At 34.6% G+C, this 23,297-nt stretch overlaps 1 protein-coding gene across 6 annotated transcripts in view; it reads left to right on the top strand.

Moving 5' to 3' along the window:
- Nucleotides 1-23,297, top strand: part of LOC106868434 (inversin) — a 385,976-nt gene that overhangs the window by 183,329 nt on the left and 179,350 nt on the right. The window lies entirely within an intron of this gene.

The raw sequence follows: 23,297 nt of genomic DNA, 5'->3' as shown, positions 1-23,297 counted from the left end.
GTTTTAACTTTCATGCTTTGTTCAAAATTTGGATCATTTTCTGTAAGTTACTCTAAAGCACAAGTTATTTCACTAAGGCTTTTAGATAAGATCTCTGCTGTTAAAATCAGTTGTGAAGCATTTTCTTCTTCACAATCTCAACAAGATACATGAAACTTTGTTGACTCCTTAAGCTTTTCATAGATGAGGGTTTCATTATCAGCTTGTAATAATAAATCCTGAATGTCAACTATGTCAACTTCCTCAAATCTCAGTTTCTGCACTATTTGTACAAGGTTGTTACTGACTGAATTTCTTTCATCTCTATTCTATGAAATTTCTTAAGTACATTTTAACACAATTTTTTTCTAAACAATAACAAGACATATATGCTTAACTTCTTAGAAGACTTTGATATTTTTATTAGATGCATAGTGTTGTAATTTTACCAGAATTCTTTGATACAATATTTATAATCAGTGGCTGTAATCAGTTGACTTTTTGAAAGAGAATATGCCTTGCAAACAAATGAATCCCTGATCTCTAAGTTGCGGTTGTTAAATTGTGTTTTGTGGAATGGAAAACACATTCAACAGGCATGTGCATATGGAATGAATCAAGATTTTAAGTATGACCAAAACAAGGACTGCCTTGGGTTAAAAACTCTTCTAACAGTAAAATTTGACAGTTTAGCAGAAATGTTAAAAAAAAAACATTCAGTAAACAAATTCTGTGTAATCATATCTTTTGTTAGATTCCCATTTAAGAATCAAATTTGTAGACATCTTTCATTGCATGTTTAATATTGGGTTCTAAGGTTCACTTGAGAGAAGAAGCAGATGTATTGGATGAGTGAGAGTGGAAGTGGTATGCAGTTTGCTTCTCCTGAAGAGTATTGACTGTCCAAAATGTATGGAGTTGGGAGCTGTAACAGTGTATATATGATATACTGGTTGTAGTATACCAGTGAATGAGCCCCTAGTAATAGCATTTTTTAATACATTCAGTAATGGCTGTAGTGGAGCTGCTGTACTATCCAGATATTTGAGTAGTAATTCAGTATGAATCTTATTTCAGCTTTTTCAAGGGTCAGTAGCTGATCAGAACCAAAGTATTTTCTGGTTCCTGAAGAGTAAGCCTTGCTTTGGAGTTGCAAAATTAGCAATGTGAGGTCATCATGAGAACTCATTGAATATTGTGAGGCTAGGATTTGTAATGACATTGAGTGTTTTAGTTGTGTGTTGTTTGTATTTATGGAAGAAACATGCAAAACTGCTGTATTAGCATATGTAATCAAAGTAGATACTAAGTTGTAATGTTGTCACTGGAGATTACATTTCAACTCACATGGAAGCAGTGCATATCTAGGGTGAGATGTCTAGATTGTGTTTGGGTGATGCTTATCAACAGAAGATTGATAAACAGTGGAAGCTGGTCTCATTTGCATAGGAATGTGCTTTTATTTAATCAAAACAGATCTTTAATTAAGAGAGACATAACCAAAACTTGGATGCGCCAGAGTTGGTAAGATGTGAGTCAGAGAGTGACGTGTGTGCATATTTTGATGCCTGGAAGTAAATTTTGGATTAAAAATACAAAACAGTAGGTGGCACTCTCAAGTGTACAACTTAATTTCTCATGTCAGACATAGCCAAAAGGATTTTCTCATGTCAAGGGCAATAACATTGCTTCCATTGAAGTTTTCAAGGAAAAAATACCACCAATGAATGGCAAAAAGAGATAAATTCCTATAAATCTGAAACTGCTGAAACAATAATGGGGATCAATGAAAAAGAGTTTGTGTATGTGTTTCAAGGTAATGAAGGATTTGGTTGTTGTAATTCTTTCCATCTTATTCAAGGTACTGAAAATAAAAATGATACATCAATAGATGACAGTGTCAGAAAAGTGCTTCTCTTGGAAATGAGACACATCATTGTATATATCTACAAATTGAGGAAAAGCTGCATAAAAAGAGACAGAGCTAAGAGTTTAAGAATGATGGAAAAGGCACTGTCTTTACTGGTCACCATTTTGGGGTTGGATTACTTGGAGTTTTCACATTTGACAACTGCATATACTTGGCAGTAAAACAGGTGGGGGTGAGAAAGCAGAGTTTAGGAAAAGTTTTATCGCAGCAAAGCAGACAATACTTGAACGGTTTTAGCAAAAGCCACACTGCTTACAGAATGACATTGGTTAAGGATTGAGGGGTGGGAAGATATAACTAAGTTAGTGGAAATTATTTTGCTATGAGATCAGACAAAAACTTGGCAGCAATTTGAGAAACAAAAGAACTTGCTATTTGAGCAGTGCACAAAGGTATATTAATTTTCTTGTGACATGTCTTGCAGACATAATGTTGGTGAGTAAATCCTTCCTGTTCTGTAATGGTGATAGACTTTTTCAAGATATTGTGTTCTTTTCTTGTGTAGCTACAGCTGAGCCATTTTGGGGTTTGGGATTATAAGATTTAATTGTATGAGTGATGTGAAAAGAAAAGCCTAGGAAAATTGTATTAATTATTCATACGGGTATTTCAAATAGGTCATAGACGAAGCACATTTGCTGTCATGATGTAGTTAGCATGTCACTGATACAATTCTGACTGTTTATTTGAACTGAAGTATGAGAAGTTTGTGTGTGTGTGTGTGTGCACGCACATGTGTGTGCATGCATGCATACATGTGTGTGTACATGCATGTGTGTGTGTGTTGTTAGATTGTTGTACAGAAGAAAGTTGTGAAGTGAATTACCTTGATTGAAAGTAGCCAAATGATCTGATAGAGACAGAAAAATGATGACGAGGTGAAAATTGATATTGGAATTGAGAAAGAAGTCAAGGATGTTTGAATTGTATTGGTCAAGGGTACAGATAGGCTTGAATACAAACTAAATGTAGACAGTTCAGAATAACAAATGATTTCATCCCTACATTAGTGAAAGATGTATGAGTTCCATCAGAGCTTTGGAATTACCAAGGATGATGATTTCATAGAGACAGGAGATAGTTAAGCATCTACTAGTGGTTGAAGGGGTTTTCTATTTTTATGAAACTTTGCCTTACATGAAATGTTACTTGTAAAAATTTGAATATATGCAAAGAAATTGTTGGAAGGAGTTAAGTTAAGCAGATAAATGAGTTTTACTTCAAGGAACAATACAAATTTTGGTATGTATTCAACTCTTGACCATCACCACAACATCATTTTTACTAACTGAAGCACAATGTTCTTTTTTTCTAATCCATGATATATAGCTTACATTAGATTCTTTTTGTTCATTTCTTCTTCCCTCACTAAACTAAACACATCTTATGTTACAATTCTCAACAAATCAGAGAAGTAACTCATTATTGATTGCCAACTTTCAATCATCATCTCTTTCTACTTAAAAATTGTATTGAAACAAATTATTTTTGCCTACTGTAATTTTGTGTAAGTTGTAACAGAAGGCTGTAAATTTAATATTTTTCCATGTAGGCACTAAATATAACTGAACTACTAACTTAATTTTTTGAAATATAGGTCCCATGTGAAAAATAAAAGCTGGAGTGCTATCAAGTTTTATATTTATGTCTTTTCACAATAGACACAAAGTAGAAAAATATACTTCTCTATTACTCTGGTTAACTTCTGAACTACTTAGTAATTTACACAGAGCTGTTTGAACTTCTGATAATATGACTTGTATTGTAAAGTGAGAAAATTTCTGATGTCATTTATTGATGTGTCATGGAAGAAATTTGACTTTGGATGAAGTTACCCTTATTTTTATCTTAGCTAAATGAAATGAATTATAAATGTCCAGTATTCAATACACTATTAACTATTTTTCATTAAGTAGAGTTGTAGGGTCCTATCAATCTTTTGACTTCATATTGCATTATAACTATTATAAATAAAAAAGTAGTGTACGCCTTAGAGCAGTGGTTCTCATCTGGGGTAAGGGTCCATGAAAATGTCTTACTGTTTCTTGTATTTATTACAAGAAGCAGCAAGATTTCTTTCTCTAACATTTTACATTCTTCAACCTACACATGTTGAAGTGAGGAAAACAAAATAGGAATTTTGAAAAAATATCTATAAAGCTAGTCTTTAACCCTTTAGCATTCAGATTATTCTGTCAAATTTAATGTTTATTTATTCACATTGTTTTGAATTAATCATGCATTATCTTGTGGCTTTGAGATTTCAATGATGTGATTGTTTATTTTTAGGATGACATTGTAGGGTAGACCAGAGAGGCTGGATATGGCCAGTTTGAACATAAAACAGGCAGAATATTTTGCCTGAATATGACCAGTTTAAATGCTAAAGAGTTAAACATTGAATGGCTATGGGAGTCCACTCGAATGAAATAGTAATCAAAGGAGGCTATAGGTAAAAAATGGTTGAGAACCACTGCCTTAGAGTATTGGGGGAAGAGCATCAGCTGTGAATAAAAGTTTGCTTACATTCAAATTTTAAACTAACCGCAGGCAAATTTCATTAAAAACCCATATAAACTAACAAAAAAAGACTATATATATGTAAATAAAAAAAAGTAAGCGGTTTAATTTTTAAAATTCAAATTGTAATTAAATATAATTTGTTTTTCCAACATTCCGTAAGGCATAAACAAATTTCTGCTAGTTGTAATGATCATTTTGTGACAGTAATTATGAAGCAGAATACGTACAAATTAGTGATGTATTAGCCACACCTTTATTAGCATTCAGTATTATTCTTCCCTCTCCAACCTAACCTCCCTCTCCACTTCCTGGCATTTAGTCTGCCTCATTAGGCATTCATCATCATCATCGTCATCATCATCATTGCCATTTTAATGTCTAGTTTTTCTATGCTTGCATGGGTCAGATGAAATTCATTGAAGTAGATTTTCTATGGCCAGATGCCTTTCCTGTGCCCAAATGTTTTTGGTTTCCAAGCAAGGTAATATTTCCCCATGACCAGACATGTTTTCATTGGAAATTAATGACATCAATTGTATAACAGTGATACCCATTTACAACCTTTATATGATGGCAAGAAAAAGAGAAACACACACACACACACACACACGCACACACACACACACACATACACACACACACACACACACACACACACACACACACACACACACACACACACACACACACACACACACACGATAGGTTTCTTTCAGTCTCCATCTTTCAAATTTACTCACAAGGCTCTTGCTGGCCCTAAGTAATAATAGAAAACTTTTGTCCAAGATGCTATGCAATGGAAGTGAACTCGAAACCATGTGGTTGGGAAGCAAACTTCTTAATCGACATGCATGCTTATTCTTCATCATCATCATCATCATCATCATCATTTAACATCTGTTTCCCATGCTGGCATGAATTGGACAGCTTGACAGGAGCTGGCAAGGCCAGGGGCTGCACCAGGTTCCATAATTGATTGCTCTTCCTAATGACAACCACTTTACAAAGTGGACTAGGTACTTTTTATGTGGCTTTTCTCCTTGGTTTTTGGATATCAGTTCTGCTGTGGTAGACGGGTCTTCTTGAGTACAGCAATGCACTACATATCTCAGTCCTTTTTCCAGGAGTTAGTTAGACAGCACTGGCATTGGTCACATTTAAATGGTGCTTTTTACATACCAGTCAGGCAGCACTGGCATGCTTGAATGGTGCTTTTTACGTGCCACCAGCATGGGTGCCAGTCGGGTGACACTGGCATTGGCCACACTCAAATGGTGCTTTTTACATGCCACTGGCATGGGTACCAGTTAGGCGGCACTGGCATCAGCCATGCTAAAATGGTGCTTTTTATGTGCCACCGGCACGGGTACCAGTCAGGTGGAAGTGACATTGGCCACACTCGAATAGTGCCTTTTACGTGCCACCAGCATGTGTGCCAGTCAGGCAGCAGTGGCATCCATCATACTCAAATGGTGCTTTTTCCATACCACTAGCACAGGTGCCAGTTAGGTGGCACTGACATCAGCCATGCTCAAATGGTGTTTTTTACGTGCCAGTCAGGCTGCATTGGCATCAGCCATGACTACAATTTCACACAGTTCAACAGGTCTTCAGAAGCACAGCATATCACCCAACGATTGAAGGGTGCTTTTAAATGGGTCAGTTATGTGACACTGACATCAGCCACGACAACGATCTGACTTGGTTTGCCAGGTCTTGTCATTGCCTCTGTGAGGCTCAACGTTTGAAGGTCATGCTTATTATTAATGATAAATATTCAGTGTGAATTTTGATTCTGTTTTTGTCTAGGTTAGCTGTTGATTGCATCATTACAAAGTAAGTGCAGTGATTTTAAGTACAAGTAACATTTTCATATTTTATTAAATACTTTAAATCTCTATTGTAAGGAACATCAAAGTGTACTAATTAGAGAAAATGAGTTGTCAGCAAAAGTTCTTTGATGAAAAACAAGTCAAATAATCATTATTATTTTCATGAATGCAAATAAAAGTGTGTCTTATTCGTGAAAACAAATTTTTATTTACAGTTTATAATAAGAAGTCTTGGATGTCACTACTTGACTAAGCCTAAACAATATGAAAAACTGAAAGAGTCTTGGCATTTCAGCTACCTCCAATAATGAGGCTCCAGATTAAAAATTCAGGAGTTTTGGGGAGAATGGAATTACTCCTCAGTCTTCACTTTTCCTAGGTTAGTTCTGACTCGTGATGACATCATCTGTCAAAGGTCACAGTTAGGGGTCAAGTGGCAGAAAATGATACTATGGTTAAGGTATACAACACTTACAGAAGAGCAGACCGTTAAATGTGTATCACATAGCCCTACCAAGGTGGACAAGCACTGATACCTTGTGAATCAGTCCCCAACTCCCACCTAAGGATTCAGTAACCTTTGTAGCTCAAGAGTAAGCTCTGCAGAGCAAGAAACTAGCAGAAATCCTGTAAATAAACGAGTAGATGACTGCAAGAAGCCACTGGTGTATTTTACTCTAGAAAAATCAAAATTAAAAAGAGAGACAGACAGAAGGTTTGAGAGAACATTTTTAAAGTAATTTTTATGCAATCAGCAAAATGTTTTCAAAATACATATTAATGAAATATTTCCATAACAAAGACAGCTATGAAGAGTGTGATCTAATTACAAATAAAGCAAAGCCACACATCAAAGACAAATTTGTTAATGAGTGTACAGTTACTATTGAACAAAATTTTAACTCCAGAAAAGGTCAGATTGTTTTAGAATATTACTTTATCATGGAAGAAGTTTCTGACCATATGTATATCATACTTGATAAAAAAATTTTGATCAAAATGGCTACAGTCTGTACCACTCCATCCCCTGTCCCTTTTTAGCTACATTATTGTGTATGTTTGCGTGTGTGTGTGTGTGTGTGTGTTATACTTGGGGATGGCCATTTTGTTTTTGTCTTTGTCAGTTTGCTAATTAATCACACACACTATTTATTCAACCTCCATTTTAGTTTTTATTCATATTATTTTTAGTTTATACGTATGTCAAAGTTCTTTTGTCACACATTTTGTGACCTCATCAGTGATTCTCTGTCCCATGTGTCTCCTCTTGTCCTACTTATTCCATTTTATCTTTCTGTAGTATGTTTCTCATGTGTTTATGTGTGCGTGTGTTAGTATGTGTCCTATGTGCATGTATATGGGTTTGCATTTTACACTGGTTGTGCTTGTATCTTTTATTTATCTATCTATTTTATTTTTCATTTTATTTCTTATCGTCCCTTTCTTCTTGTCTTTAGTATGTAAATGTGTGTCTTGTGTGCATGTACAATAGTTTGTATACTACACTATTAGTACCAGTGCCATCTATTTTTCTTCATTCTGTCTTTAGTCGTCAGATTGCATGATGTAGTGTAATATGTGGTGTGTTATTTCTCCATTCACATTTTCGGTTGAAGCTCGGTCTAATGTGTATGACTTTTGTAATCTCTCTGAGTGTCATGTCTGTTCTATGTGTCGACAATATCCTAACATCTATGTTGTCAACCAAGCCTCTATGTTCTAATTGAGCAAGTTGGTAGAGTACTGATGAGCTTTTCTCCTCCTTCAGTTCCTGCCATTGTTCACTTATCAGTTCAGCTATGCTACTTGCTGTCTCTCCAATGTAGGTCCTCATTCTGTTTCTGCACTGAACCTCTGTACATCGTGTGCTATAGACTATGTTCCTAGTTTTACAGTTTATCTGTGGGTTTACTCTACACACTATACAGCTCCTATCTGTACAGGGGGTTCTTTCAAATGGGTATGCTCTGCAGATCAGGGATTTTATGGGGGTCCATGATCTTTCTACTACTTTAATCCATAAATTCATCTTATCTGAAGTTTTCCTAAAAAGTATGCAACTTCACCTCCAGGGGTAGCATTGATAAACAAATACATAAACACACACACACACACACACATACATACATACATACATACATACATACACACACACATGCATGTGTGTGAGTGAACAAATGAAATAAAGTAGCTCTTGACACATTTGGTAGGAATTAGATATACTCTTTTACTTGTTTCAGTTATTTGACAGCAGCCATGCTGGAGCACTGCCTTAAAGGGTTTTAGTTGAAGAAATCGACCCCAGGACTTATTCTTTGTATGCCCAGTACTTATCCTATCATTCTCTTTTGCTGAACCACTAAGTTACAAGGATGTAAATACACAAGCATCAGTTGTCAAGTAATGATGGGGGAACAAACACAGACACACACAAGCATATACATATTTATATATATATATATATATATATATATATATGATGGGCTTCTTTCAGTTTCTGTCTACCAAATCCACTCACAAGGGTTGGTGGCCCAAGGCAATAGTAGAAGACACTTGCTCAAGGTGTCACACAGTGTAACTGAACCCTGAACCATGTAGTTGGGAAGCAAGCTTCTTACCAAACAGCCACACCTGTGCCTATATATTTAAGTTTTTAATAACAGTTTGACTCAGTTCCACATTGCTTAAAGTTCATGGGCATGTAGGACACATTCCTCTCATCAGATACTATGGGCAAGTGTGTGTGTGTGTGTGTGCATAAAAGACATGGCTGATGCTAATAATATCTAAGTATCATTGAAACAAGCAATATCAAAATTTATATTTTATTTCTTACCTGTAGCTGTGACATCATGAGACAACAAAAACAGTATATACAATAAAGTTGGCTATATATATATTGAGGGATAATTGTAAATTCTACAACACAAGATTTGCTTGCTTTAAAATCAATGCAAAGGTGAAGAACGTTTTTTATGAGATCCAATCGACAATAAAGGATTTCCACAGTGGACAAATTAAGAATAATCTGGGAAGTCTGCATTGCCTTCTGGCAATGAAAAGGGAATTCTATATAGTCAGAGTAGGATCAGTTCTTTACAGTTCATCAGCATGTGTTCTGATGAAAAGGATAGAAAATAAGCTTAATGGGATCTACACACATACATTGCATGCTCTCCTCAACAAATTATGGAAACAGCACCCAAGAAAAGATGAGCCTTATGAAAATATCCCCAACATATCATCACTCATTTGAGAGGAGAGTACGAGATATGCTGGTCATTGCTACCAAAGCAAAGATGTCTTAGTGAATGAACTCTTTTTGTAGGTCCCAAGCTATGGAAATTCTCATGTCAGATGACCCAGAATGGCATACATTGATCAACCCTCTCTTGATATCTAGTTACAAACAGCAGACCTCAAATATGTCGTAGATGTCAGGAACACTTGGAGAGAAAAAGTGGTTTTGGTGCTGGCAACTTACCCAAAATATTAAATGTAAAAACTTAATGGCATAGTTACAGACAACTTTAATCTAGACAGAACTGGAGAACCATAAACTTTATTCTAAAACTTGAATAGAATATCAGTTTCATATTCACCTATAAAATTTCTATGCGCATTCTTTAAGAATGAACAATGCAATGAAAGTGATAAGACATTGTATTGATTCAATAAAAGACATGGATTTCAGCAACAGAGATCAAAGGTCTTAAAGAAGAGTTGAAGGAAATTGAAGTGGATGGTGATTTTTGTATTATTGTGATTTTTGCTGATTAAGCAAAGGGTATAATTTCTAGTGCTGTTAGGACCTGCAAGATGAAGTGAAACGTTTCATGAATTTCAAAGGCATTGCCAGTATGGCATTAAAGAACCAAAAATGGTTATATAACTTGGATTTTTTTATGGATATTATTTACCAAATAAATTATCCAAGTTTGAAATTACAAGAAGGTTTATGTCAATATTAAGAACATCGAATCATGCTGTAATTGTTTTAATATCATCTGAAAACAAACTGTATTGTATATTTTCCAATGCTAAAAATAAATAAATAAAATATAACAGAAATCAGAATTACCAGTAGAGTGTAGAGTAGATTGTTTCAATCTTTTGGATTAATTTTAAAAAAGGCTTTGAAATTTACATAACTATGGGCTCAAGCTATGAATATGCAAAATTCTTTTCAGTGCAATGCCAGATCAAGTCCTTGGTTCCTTACACTTGAGGTAATTTACAACTAGGTAGTACTTTCATATCCAAATTTAATAGTTTATCTATTAAATTGGAATGTTATAAATCATATGGAGATAATGGAAAATACCCACTTTTGAGATATCACACATTGAAAATTTTATCACTATTTTCTATTATTTACTAATGTGAAAATGTTTGACAGCATCAAATTTAATCAAGAACAACTTATGTACTTCACTAATTTTACAAACCAACAACCAAGAAATACTGCATTATCTATCAGTGTAATAATTTCTCTGAGTATTTCAGAGTAGAATTAACATTTTCATTAAGTTGTAGTGTAAGAAGTTTCATTACATTTAAAACATTAGACTCTTTGGCATCTTTGGTGTTATTATATTTAAAGTATTATAATTGTCTTGCGAATTAATGCATTGTAGCATTTTAATTAATGCTGCTTAGCATGATCACATTCATACTCATGAATTTGTAATATTAAAATTTTGTTTTTCTCTGCACAGATGTCAATCCAGGTTCTTATTGCAATTCACTTGCAATTCACTCCTGGTACGAAAAAGAGTTCCCACTCTTGCTTAAATTAATAGGGAACTAAACTAAATCTTTTGTTATCTATTCATATTATATTGGGAAAATGTGGATTCTAACATTTTGGGCAATTCATTTTTCTCTCTGAAGAAGAGCCCTTCTCAAAACATTAAAATATACATAGCATGCAAAATTTAAGTTATTTTTGCCATCAAAGATCATCACGAATGTCCTGATAGTCTGGTCTTTATATATTCTTTGTTATTTCATCTGGTGTCTTCATACTTTTTACTTTAAATTTTGTCAGTAAGGTAGAAATCGACTCTGCTCTTTATTCTTCTACAGCAATAACACCTTAGCAGCTCACAAACACCTCATAAGTATTAAAACCACATTTGTAAAAGTGGTTCTCAAAATCAATGAATTAAAACCAAACTAATGTATGTTTGGTGACCTGAACTTCACAGTTGTACATACTACTGTCTCAAAAACTCGACTTCGTATTATCACAGATTTTTGTTTCTTTGGATGTGACATGACAGAAAGTGGAAATACTTTTAGACAAAAACACTAGTTACATAACACTATTTTTATTGTATTTGGATCAGATAGTAATACAGGGTGTCCACAAGGTCTGGGTACATAGAGTAAATATTATCATAACATAAACAATTGAATTTAAGAAATAATAATTTCTTAAAGTATGTGTTAATCTCCATGTGGATACATGGAGTAAATAAAATCATAACATAAACAATTAAATATAAGAAATAGTAATTTCTTAAAGTATGTGTTAATCCCCATGTACCCAGACTTTGTTGACACCCTGTAGAATTGGAATAATAATCTTCAAAGCTTGCATTACAGTAGTTCTGTTGTATAGGATTGAGCTCACTACCATCGTCACCATCATTTTAACATCCACTTTTTCCATGCATGCATGGGTAGATGGAGTTTTTATCAAGGCAGATTTTCTATGGCCTGATGCCCTTCCTGTCACCAAACCTCACCTGCTTCTAAGGTAATATTTCCCTATGGTTGAACATGTTTTACAGAACACTGGAAAAGAATGGCAGTGCTTGTATGATAGTGACATTCATTTAGAACTCTTATGCAATGTCAAGAGAAGGAGACAAAAACACATGCACTCCCTTCCCCTCTCTCTCTTTCTTTCTCTCTTTCTCACTCACTCACACACACACATACTCATACACACACACACACACACACACACACACACACACACACACACACACACACACACACACATGGTGAACTTCTTTCAGTTTCCATTTACCAAATCCACTCATAAGGCTTTGGTTGACTCAGGGTTATGGAAGACACACAAGGTGCCATGCTGTAGGACTGAACCTGAAACCATCTAGTTGGAACTTGAACTTCTTAACCACACAGCCATTCCTGGCAATAACAAAAACGCCAGCAGAGACAATAGCTACTGGATGTCATTCTCTTTTATAATTTTCCCCTGGAGTTCATTTTATACAAAGAATAAATTTATGAACAACTGAGTGCACAACTTTTTCAAATGATAGCATTTACATTCAAAAAGATTAATTTTGATGAGACACACTGAGAAAACCAAATATATGACGAACCACTCTTTTGAATTATAGAAATTACTACAAAGCCTTATTGTATCAGAGATTTACGAAGGATATACATTTTACAATTTAATGATGACATAACCATAAGATTTAATAATGATATAACCATTAGATTTAATGAAGCTACTGATCTTGTCATGGACAGACACCAACGGTGGTAGTATATTGGCCATTATCGAGTGCATAACATGTTATATTGTGGTTTGATCCTAATGGAAACTTATGAAGAAGTTGAAGATGAGGCAATGATGATTCAATAAAATAAGTGCCAAAAAATTTTGCAGTCACTTTAATCGACTATATTTACTTTATTTATAAAGAATGCTTTGATTCTAGGCAAAAGAAATCACAAATGCTATAAATAACTTATCTTCTTTACATCACCATCATCATCATCTTTTATTCGCCATGTTTCATACTGGCATGAGTTGAATGGTTTAACAGGATCTGATGTATCCAAAGATTGCATTGGGCTCCAATGTTTACATTGGCATGTTTTTTACTGATGGATTCCTTTCTTAATGCCAACCACTTCAGAGTGTGGACTGGGTGCCTTTTTTTTTCCACCTGCACTATTGAGCTTGCCATGCAGTTCACCAGACAATGAGCTCTGGGATCTTATCATTTTGTGTTCAAGTTCTATCCAAAATATTACTCATATACAGGGGAGCCTGTATATGATCGTTTAATGTAGAACTAACAGCCAAATATCTTGAAAATTACACTTTTCCATCTTAAAAGGTAATAACACATTGATAAATGTGGTCCTGAATATATTGTCTGAAACTAAGACAAGGTGGCCATGGCTGGAATTCTTTGATTTTAGATGTGTTTAATTACAGGTAACCAAGAACTAAATAACAAAAACACCTAAAGTTATTTTCAATCATCTGTAACAGTACGTCTGGCCATGGGGAAATACTACCTTACTTGAAAACAGATAGCAGTCATCAATAAGAAGGGCAGCTGGCTATAAAAATCTGTCTCAACAAGTGAACAATTTTTTTTCATAACCTCAATCTAATGTTTGTCTCATTATCATAAAAATCTTTGACTTAATGAAACATTGTTATCAGAAGAGATGTAAATGTATGCATTATTGTGCTCTGCCAATTAACATATTGTCTCCGTAGTAAAAAGTATTACTGATATAAATATATAGAGAGTGTGTGTGGACATATGAAGGAAAGCAGTACTGAATATATTTGGTTGGAGATACATTTATTTAATAACAGTTTGATTCAGCTTCACATACACTCCTTTAGGTGAAGGGACAGGATTCTTCAGAACTAGTGAAATGATTTCCCCAGTATTACAAGGAGCATCCTTAACAAGGCCATTCATTACTCATCTGTAACTTGTAATTGCCAAAGTAAGAAACTGCATATACCCTACCAGCCTATAGTATCTGTCAATAGGAACAATAAACTATCTTACTGTTGTCACCAGTGGTATCAATGTGCTTATGAACTTCAAGTCTTTGGCTGCTGATAACCCTAACATATCATACTATGCCTAACTGGCTAACACAATGGCAGGATATATTATTCCTGCTATCTGTAGAGATTGCAGCCAACTCATGTCAGTCATGTGAACTCATTTGTAATCTTACACTGTTAAACTGGTCACCCAACCCATATGATAACTGTCGTTACCAAAGTACTACACTCTACATAAGGATGATTAATAAGTTGATTGATGTCAATGTCTTATCTACCCCACCATATGTGGTATCCAATATCAGGAACTGGTGTTGCTGAATGCTAACAAAGTGCACCAGCATGCTGACTGCATGACATCGACCTAAAAAACAACATGAGCTGAACTGACCAATGAAGGCCTAAATGCCTAGAAACCATTTTAAATTTCTTTTAAATTCTCTCTGCTCTACCTCCAAAATCTGGTAAAATGGATATGTCCTACACCCATGAAATTTTAAGTAAAGTGAAGCTGAGTCAAATTGTAATTATATATATATAACATATATCCTGGACTGGGCAATGTGTTGTGTTCTTGAGTAAAACACTTCATTTCACTTTGCTCTAGTCCACCAAGCTGGCAAAAGTGAGTAATTCTGTTTCAGCCTGTCCATACATTTAATGTCCCCACTCTTTTACTTACTTGTTTGTACCGAAATCTTAACAATCAGGTGATTTTTATGTATGACTGCATGCATGTACACACACATATATGTTTCATAAAATCACTATATACAGAGCAATTTCAGTAACATTTTTGGTAAGCATATTTATTATGTTGCATGTGTGTGTGTACATATGTATCTTTATAAAAGCTGAAACTTGTTTCTGAGTTTCAAGTCTTCCAATCTTCAAACAAAATTTAAGGAATGATACAGGAAACCGTTAATAAAAATATTCACATAATGAAAGCAAAAAGGACACTTTTGATTGGATTCATGTTTAAAGATAAAATTTTAAAAAATAGAAAATATTTGATTTGATGCATATCCAATGATAAAAATCAACTAACTAAAATCAAATGAATAAAAATAAAATGCAGAAATAATAGTAAAATTCAATCATACAAATTGCAATTATTTTAGGGTAAAACCATTCACAAGATGTCATTCATTCTCAAATTCTATTATTATTTTATTTATTTGTTTTAAGTTAATTTGTTGTCTTTGCATATGTATTCAATCAAGTATTTTTTGTATTTATTTTTACACATGCTTTCAGGCAAAGACTTCCATTTTAGGAACAATGACTCTCGAAGCAGATAAAGCTATAAATAATAGCATGTAAACATTGGGTTAAGAAAATCCTTGGATAGAAAAAGTCAAAGGCTGGTGCTTCAAGATTCACTGTTCAAAAAAGAAAAATATTTCATATTTTCTCAAAAATTTCTAACTCCTTATGACTTCATTTTATTTGCCTATCTGAATCCAAGCATCCTCTGCATTAGGGAAACATTGCGTCTCTGAGAATTTTGCCATAACATGGAATTCTGTCATTCAAAATCTATTTTCATTGGTTCCCATGTTATATGAATGTCAATAGGAAATATATTTTGTGTTAGGAAATTTCATGTTGTAGCAAGATTTTCAGGGACACAACATTCCAGCAATGCAGAAGATATAATGTTATCCTTGTGACATCAGTTATTCTTATTTAAAGTTTTCAATTTCCTCAAATTGATTTTTGAAGATCAGAGACATGAAACTCAAAGTAATGAAATTTGAAGTTACCTTTGCAATAAAAATTTTGACACTCTATTTTCATTAGGGAGTCCCCCCTTTTTTTTACCTACTTGTTTGTACTGAAATCTTAACAATCATGTGATTTTTATGTATGACTGCATGCATGTATACACACATATATGTTTCATAAAATCACTATATATAGAGCAATTTCAGTAGCATTTTTGGTAAGCATATTCTACTATAGGCCTGGGTCTATATGAATTTGTTTCATTGAAACTGGTTAGCTTGTTGTGTATGTGTATTTATATGTATATGTGTTTGTGTGTGTGTAAAGAGAAAAAGTGCATGGATATTGACAGCCCATGGCTTCGCTTGAGTGAAGTGATGAATGATGTTTACATTATTGGCAATATGATTGGTCATTCTGTGCTTTCAAACACTTGTAGAATTAAAAAAAAAACCTTTATTGGAAAACAGGTAAGGATTACCTGCAGAAAAAGCATCTGGCCATAAAATTCTGCCACAGTTCTATCCCTGTCCAACCTTTGCTTTCATGGAAAAATGGGTATTAATTGAAAGCACATTCCTAGGGTACTATCTTTGTTAGTTTTATTATTCCACAGGCTTTCTGGCCTTGTACTAAAATTAGAAATAATTATTTCACTTCTTTCAATCTTAAAAGGTTTAGTCAGTCACATGAACCCCAATACTTATTTCTGTCTCTGGCCATGTGTATCTATGTATAAGTCTGTGTGTGAGTGTATGTCTGTATGTAACTGTATCCTCCAGTGTATTTGTGTATATATTTGCATCATCATCATTATCACCATCATCATTGTTTTAACAGTCACTTTTTCATACTTGCATTGGTCAGATGGGATTTCTTGAGGCAGATTTTCTATGACTGGATATCCTTCCTGTCACCAGCCCATACCTGTTTCCAAGCAAGGTAATATTTCCCAACAGCCAGACAGGGTTGTGCAGAAATTTAGAAATGGACTGGCTCCTGTGCAGGTGGCACGTAAAATACACCATTTTGAGTGTGGCCATTGCCAGTACCAACTGACTTGCCTTCATGCCAGTGGCATGTAAAAGCACCCACTACACTCTCGGAGTGGTTGGCATTAGGAAGGGCATCCAACTGTAGAAACTCTGCCAAATCAGATTGGAGCCTGGTGTAGCCATCTGGTTTCACCAGTCCTCAGTGAAATCGTCCAACCCATGCTAGCATGGAAAGCAGACTTTAAACGATGATGATGATGATGATGATGATTGGCATTCATTTGCAACAAATAAGCAATGTCGAGATGAGGAGACACAAACATACATGTATAGACACACATATACATACATCTGTGTGTGTGTGTAATGGACTTATTTTAGTTTCTATCTACCAGATATACTCGTAAGGCCTTGGTCAGCCTGTGTATATATCTATCTCTATATATTGATGGCAGTGAGGGTATGTGTGTGTATGTCTATGCACATGTCTGTCACTGTAGTTATATTGAAATATGTCTGTCTGTGTGTTTTGATTCAGAAAAAGCAATTATTTCCTTTATCAAGAGTTTAAAGTGGAGTGATTGACATAAAAGCAAGAAGTTGATACCAAGTTAACATTGTCACTTTCTCTGGTTCACCATTTTTTATAACACATACATGTTTCTATGTCTGTTACATATGCTTGTTTGTGTATTGGTGTAAGCAGCTAATCATCTGTGTACATATGTATGTATATGTGTGTCTTCACTTATACACACACCCACACACACACGTATAGATAGATATAGATAGATCTTATTTCTTATCTTTTACTTGTTTCAGTCATTGAACTGCAGCCATAACATCCTGGGGCACTGCCTTGAAGGATTTAATGAAAGAAATCAACCCCAATACTTTTTTTAAGCCTAGTACTTATTTTATTCATCTCTTTTTGCCAAAGCACCAACTTACAGTAACAACCTTTACATAGACCCATGACAAATTAATAGAATATTCACTTAACAATCTCTATGTTACAGGAATATAAACAAACCAACACCAGTTGTCATGTGGTGGTGACTGACAAAGCACAAGCACACACACACACATGTGCTCACACGTGCACACACACACACACACACACACACACACACACACACATGTATATGATGAGCTTTTTTCTGTTTCTAACTACCAAATCCTTTCACAAAGCTTTAGCTGACCTGGTACTTTTGGAAGACACAAGACACTTGCTCGAGGTGCTGTGTAGTGGAACTGAACTCTAGACCACATGGTTGGGAAGCATGCTTCTTAACCACGCAGCCACACCATAATATATTTATTTATTCATGTGTAATTTAGCAATATTTTTTCATTTATTCAAGCTAGAGAATTACATTTTTCATTTATTCATACAAGAGTTACAAGATTAAAAGAATATTCATTAATATAGAGATTGTTAAGTGAATATTCTTTTAATCTGTCATGGATCTTTGTAAAGTTTGTTACTGTTCTTTAGTTTATGACTACACTAACTGAGCTGGCTGACCTAGCATTCAACCATGATCATCTTATCTTACTTTTCAGACATAATATACCTAATGTGTGCTTTATATTTAAATGGTAGGGTATGATTTACTGGATATTTGGCTGCTATTTCTAGCAAGTTGAATGACCACTTAGAGACCTACCTCTTAGTCTAGAGATAGGTAAGTTTTTTACGTATGTTGTAATATGTGATTATATGAAGAAGACATGCATATATTAATTGAATACGTAACTGTGCATATATACCTTTGATACAAAGACGTTTTGCAAGATCAAGTGTTCATGTATGAGAGGCCTTTCATTATGAATGGAAATCACAGGTGTGAGTAACATGTGAAATGAATTAGTTCTATTGGGAATCTAAAACTTTGCTCACTCAGAACTTAACATCAATCTCATGTTAACATCACTCATATGTACTTGCTCACATGTGCAAAATATAATAATGTGCAAAATAATAATAATAATAATAATAATAATAACAACAACAACAACAACAACAACAACAACAACAACAACAACAACAACAACAACAACAACAACAACAACAACAACAACAACAACAATAGCTGACAGTACACGGAGCCTTCCACCCTGAGAGTGACACTGATAGGCTGTACTTGTCCAGAGGTTTGATCAGTTGCCAGAACTGTATCAAAGCAAAGGAAAACAGCTTAGAGTGGTATATAAAAAATGCTGTACAGCCACTGTTGAAACACATGAAGTAGGCCAGCGTCATCAAAACTGGAAATTGTGACACTAAAAAAGCATGGAAGGAAAAAAATGTAAGGTCAGCTTGCAAGAGATGTGAACGCCAAAACAAATACAGAGGACTGGTGGCTATGGATGAAGAGGAGTGACCTGAAGACAGAGAGAGAAGCACTCATATGTGCAGCTCAGATACAAGCGTTAAGGACCAATTATATGACATGCAGAATTGACAACGCTACTGATAGTGACAAATGCAGAATGTGTGGTGAGAGGGGTGAAACAGTATGGCACATCATTAGCAGATGCCTGAAATTGGCATAACACAAATACAATTGACACCATGACAATGTAGCAAGAATGATCCATTGGGACCTCTGTGGAAATCACGGCCTACAAAGAGCAAAGACATGGTATGAACAAACTCCAGAAGGAGTCACTGAAAATGAGAACTGCAAAATCCTGTGGGATATAATGATCCAGTGCAATCACCTGACCAGACATCGGAAACTGGACATTGTTGTGGTGAATAAAAAGAAAGAACATGTATGATTATCGACATAGCATGCTCCAATAACAATAGGATCAATGTGAAAGAAGAAAAAATAAACAACTATGATGATTTAAAGTAGGAAATATGAAATTTGTGTTCAGTGAAGAGAGTAGACGTGATACCAATAGAAATTGGTACACTAGGAATTATCAGCTCAACCACCAACATGGCTGAAAAAGATTGATGCAAGTGTGAAGGTAGAACGCCTACAAAAATCAGCATTGCTTGGAACTGCAAGAATTCTTCACAAGGTTCTTGAAGCATGACCAGTAAACAAGTGTCACCAAAGTCTGCTGGTTGTGGACAGCTGACACTTTCCATCATGCCCAGCAAAATAAGCTGTAAGTCTTCGTATAATAATAATGATAATAATAATTGAGGGTAGAACATGCTCAAAAAACTGCTTTATTGGGGACAGCAAAGACTTTGAGATTTTTATTTGAGTGTTAAGTATCTTCCACGATACTGAACATTTCCAAGTTTTATAATTCATGGAAAAAGACCCTATGAGATCTTTGAGAACAGTTTGCTGTCTGCTTTCACAGAATTAACTGGAGCAAGATCGGCTGCTCTGAGAGGTCAAATTTAATAATAACAATAGTAATTGTTTCTCATATGGGCACAAAACCAGAAATTTTAGGGAGGCAGGTTCATTAATACTATCAACCCCAGTACTTGACTGGTGTTTTATTGACTGTAAAAGAATGAGTAATAAAGTTGATTCAATCCCAGCAGAATTTAAACTTAAGATGAATAAGGTTGAAACAAAAACTGCGGGATATTTTTTCTGTTGCTCTACTGATTCTTCCACTCCACTGGCCTGGTAAAAATAACAATAATTGCTTCAAATTTTAGCATGAGGCCAACAATTTTAGGAGGGAGTAAGTTGCTTACATTGAGCTCAGAACATAAAGAGCTGGAAGAAATGCTGCTAAGCATTTCATCTGATGTACTAACAATTCTGCCTGCTTGCTGCCCTAGATGGGTTTTGATTTATGCTCTCAAGGCCACCAATTTTGAAGAGGAATTACATCAATTCAGTGCTTGACTGGTACTTCATTTTCTCTAAGGTTGAAATGCAAAGTTCACCATGGCAAGAGTTGAACCTACAGTTGCAAAGAACCAGAAAAAATAGTGCAACATATTTTATTTGTTGCTTTAATAATTTAAGTCCATTTCAGGTCATTTTACATTCAACATAATACAATTACACAACTTAGACAGCACTTTTATACTCACAACAGTAAAAGCCTCATCATGATGGTCAACAAATGTCCCACCATAAATACTCTTCCTTAACATTCCAGCTCACAAGAAGTTGTGTGTTACAAAAACTTTGCTTGAGACCATTGGCATAATCAATATCCATAATCATGTAGCCACTACTTACATATATTGGTTTCGAATTTTGGCACAAAGCCAGCAATTTTGAAGTAGGGTTAAGTTGATGACATTGACCCCAGTGCTCAACTGGTACTTATTTTACCAACCCTGAAAGGATGAAAGGCAAATTTGACCTCTCCAGAATTTGAACACAGAACATGAAGATGGATGAAATGCCACTAAGCATTTTGCCTGGCATGCTAATGATTCTGCCAGTTCATCACCTTCCTACTTACATATATTCTCATCATCCCTTTTTCCATTCATAGGTGGATATAGACTGTTGTGTTGTTAGTATTTTTGCAGCCAGATAATCTAAGCTAATGCTGGAACCTCTACATCATTATTTAACCTGCTAAAAGTAGCAACCATGTCTCTCAAATTAAATGCTGTTGTCTTTAAAACAGTTAAAGCTATATTGGATAATGTTGTTTGAGATACACACTGTCTGAAAAGAAAGGATGGCTGTGGCTTGGATGCTTTTAATCACAAGTCAACTTGACCAGACTAGAGTTGCCCTGAAACTAAATGACAATTACATGATCTTCTTACCTTAAACTACTTGACTTTTATAGCACCAATTCTCTATTAGGTTGTCTGCAACCAACAGAATAACTTCATGTCTAGTTACTAAACCTGCTGGAAATCGCAGTTAAATCTCACAATTTACATTTGCCATCTTAAAGAAATGACACATCAGATAATGTTGTCCAGGATACATTATGCCCCTTCACCCCCCCCCACACTTAAAAAAAGGTAAAAAAGAAAGAGGACAAATTAGTCATTGTTGGACCACTTTATTAGGATTGAAATTGTTGGACCACTTTATTAGGGTTGAAATGAATCTGAACAAAAACATATTACTTATAGCAGTTTGAACTCATAACCTTGTAATTAGTTGTCCATCACTCTATCCTCACAACCACTGAGATGTAAGTCACACACATACACACACTAAATATATATGAAACTATAACTCTTTGTATGAATAGTTATGTTTCAACCCAACATACTGCACTATCACATTTCCTTGATCTGTCTCTTTCTATTCGACACTATTTTGTTTACCAATTACATTTTCAATCTAAACTATATCTCTATTCAATGATAACGGAAATGATTACTCATTCTTTATATTCATCCTTTATTGATTTGAAATGACAAGCACAACTCATTTCTTTAAAATTTAATTTAATATTATTTTTTCATTTTTTTTTTTGTATTTTGGTATTTCTAAAATAAAAAAAAATTTATTTCTTCCTAATTTTTATCATAAAATAAAGTCAATTTCTTTTCATGCAGATTATTGATTAAGACATGAATGACTGTTAGAATCTGAATGAGGGTATTCCTCACCATCTGCCTGTCTGTGTTATCAATACTGTTTTTAAAATGTTGTATTTCAAAGGCATTTTTATTCAGTTATTTTTTCTTTCTTTTATGTTTTTAATATTCTGATTTTTCTTTTCCTGTCACAAATCATGTTCAGTTTCACAGATGTAATGGGTTTTGTATATTTTATGTATGTATGTGATAAAAGATATTCTTGCCAGACTCAAAAGAAAAGAGGTAGCCGAAATCATATAGAAAGCTAGCTGATATGTTTATCCAGCTAGAAGGGAAAGCAAAACCTGGAAATAAGTTGTAACAAGCAGATGAAGCTTGAAACATTTTGAAGTGAGATATAGTGTAGGAGGACCATATAGGATCATTGGGTAAGTGGGTATCTGAAGTGATATAAGTGAAAATGAAAGGAAATTATTAACGTGACAGGCTTTTGAACTAAGAATAAGAATGGCACAAGGGAAGACTACATGAAGAAGAGCCAAAATTATATATATGTGCTACAGTTTAAGAAGATAGAGGTCTTTGCTGACAGAGTATATGTGCCATCATTTTTAATGAGGCAGATTTAGACATGGATTGAGGTAGCAGTTAGCATCAAGAGATGAGAGCAAGCACTTAGTGACTAAGGAAAGCTGAGACAACCAAAGCAGCTGATTGTTGAAAAGAGGAAGACAAGTAAAAACAAGAAGGAAAAAAAAAAAAAGAGGTGATACAGTATATGTTACTGAATTTAAAATACACTGTCATTGTACATTCTCTTCACATATCTTTTACAGTAAAGAAATTATGGTAATTCTCCCTCTCTTGCCCTCTCTCTCTCTCTCTCTTTTCTTTATTTACATTTATACATGTACATGAATACTTACACATACACTTACACACATGCACCAATACACACATACACATATACAATTTGCATATATATATATATATATATATATAGATTCAAGGCTTGAATATGGTACTTATGCGAAGGCACCCG

Source organism: Octopus bimaculoides, chromosome 1, assembly GCF_001194135.2.
Source record: "Octopus bimaculoides isolate UCB-OBI-ISO-001 chromosome 1, ASM119413v2, whole genome shotgun sequence".
NCBI classification, from domain to species: domain Eukaryota; kingdom Metazoa; phylum Mollusca; class Cephalopoda; order Octopoda; family Octopodidae; genus Octopus; species Octopus bimaculoides.
This window is presented reverse-complemented; position numbering and strand designations above follow the sequence as displayed.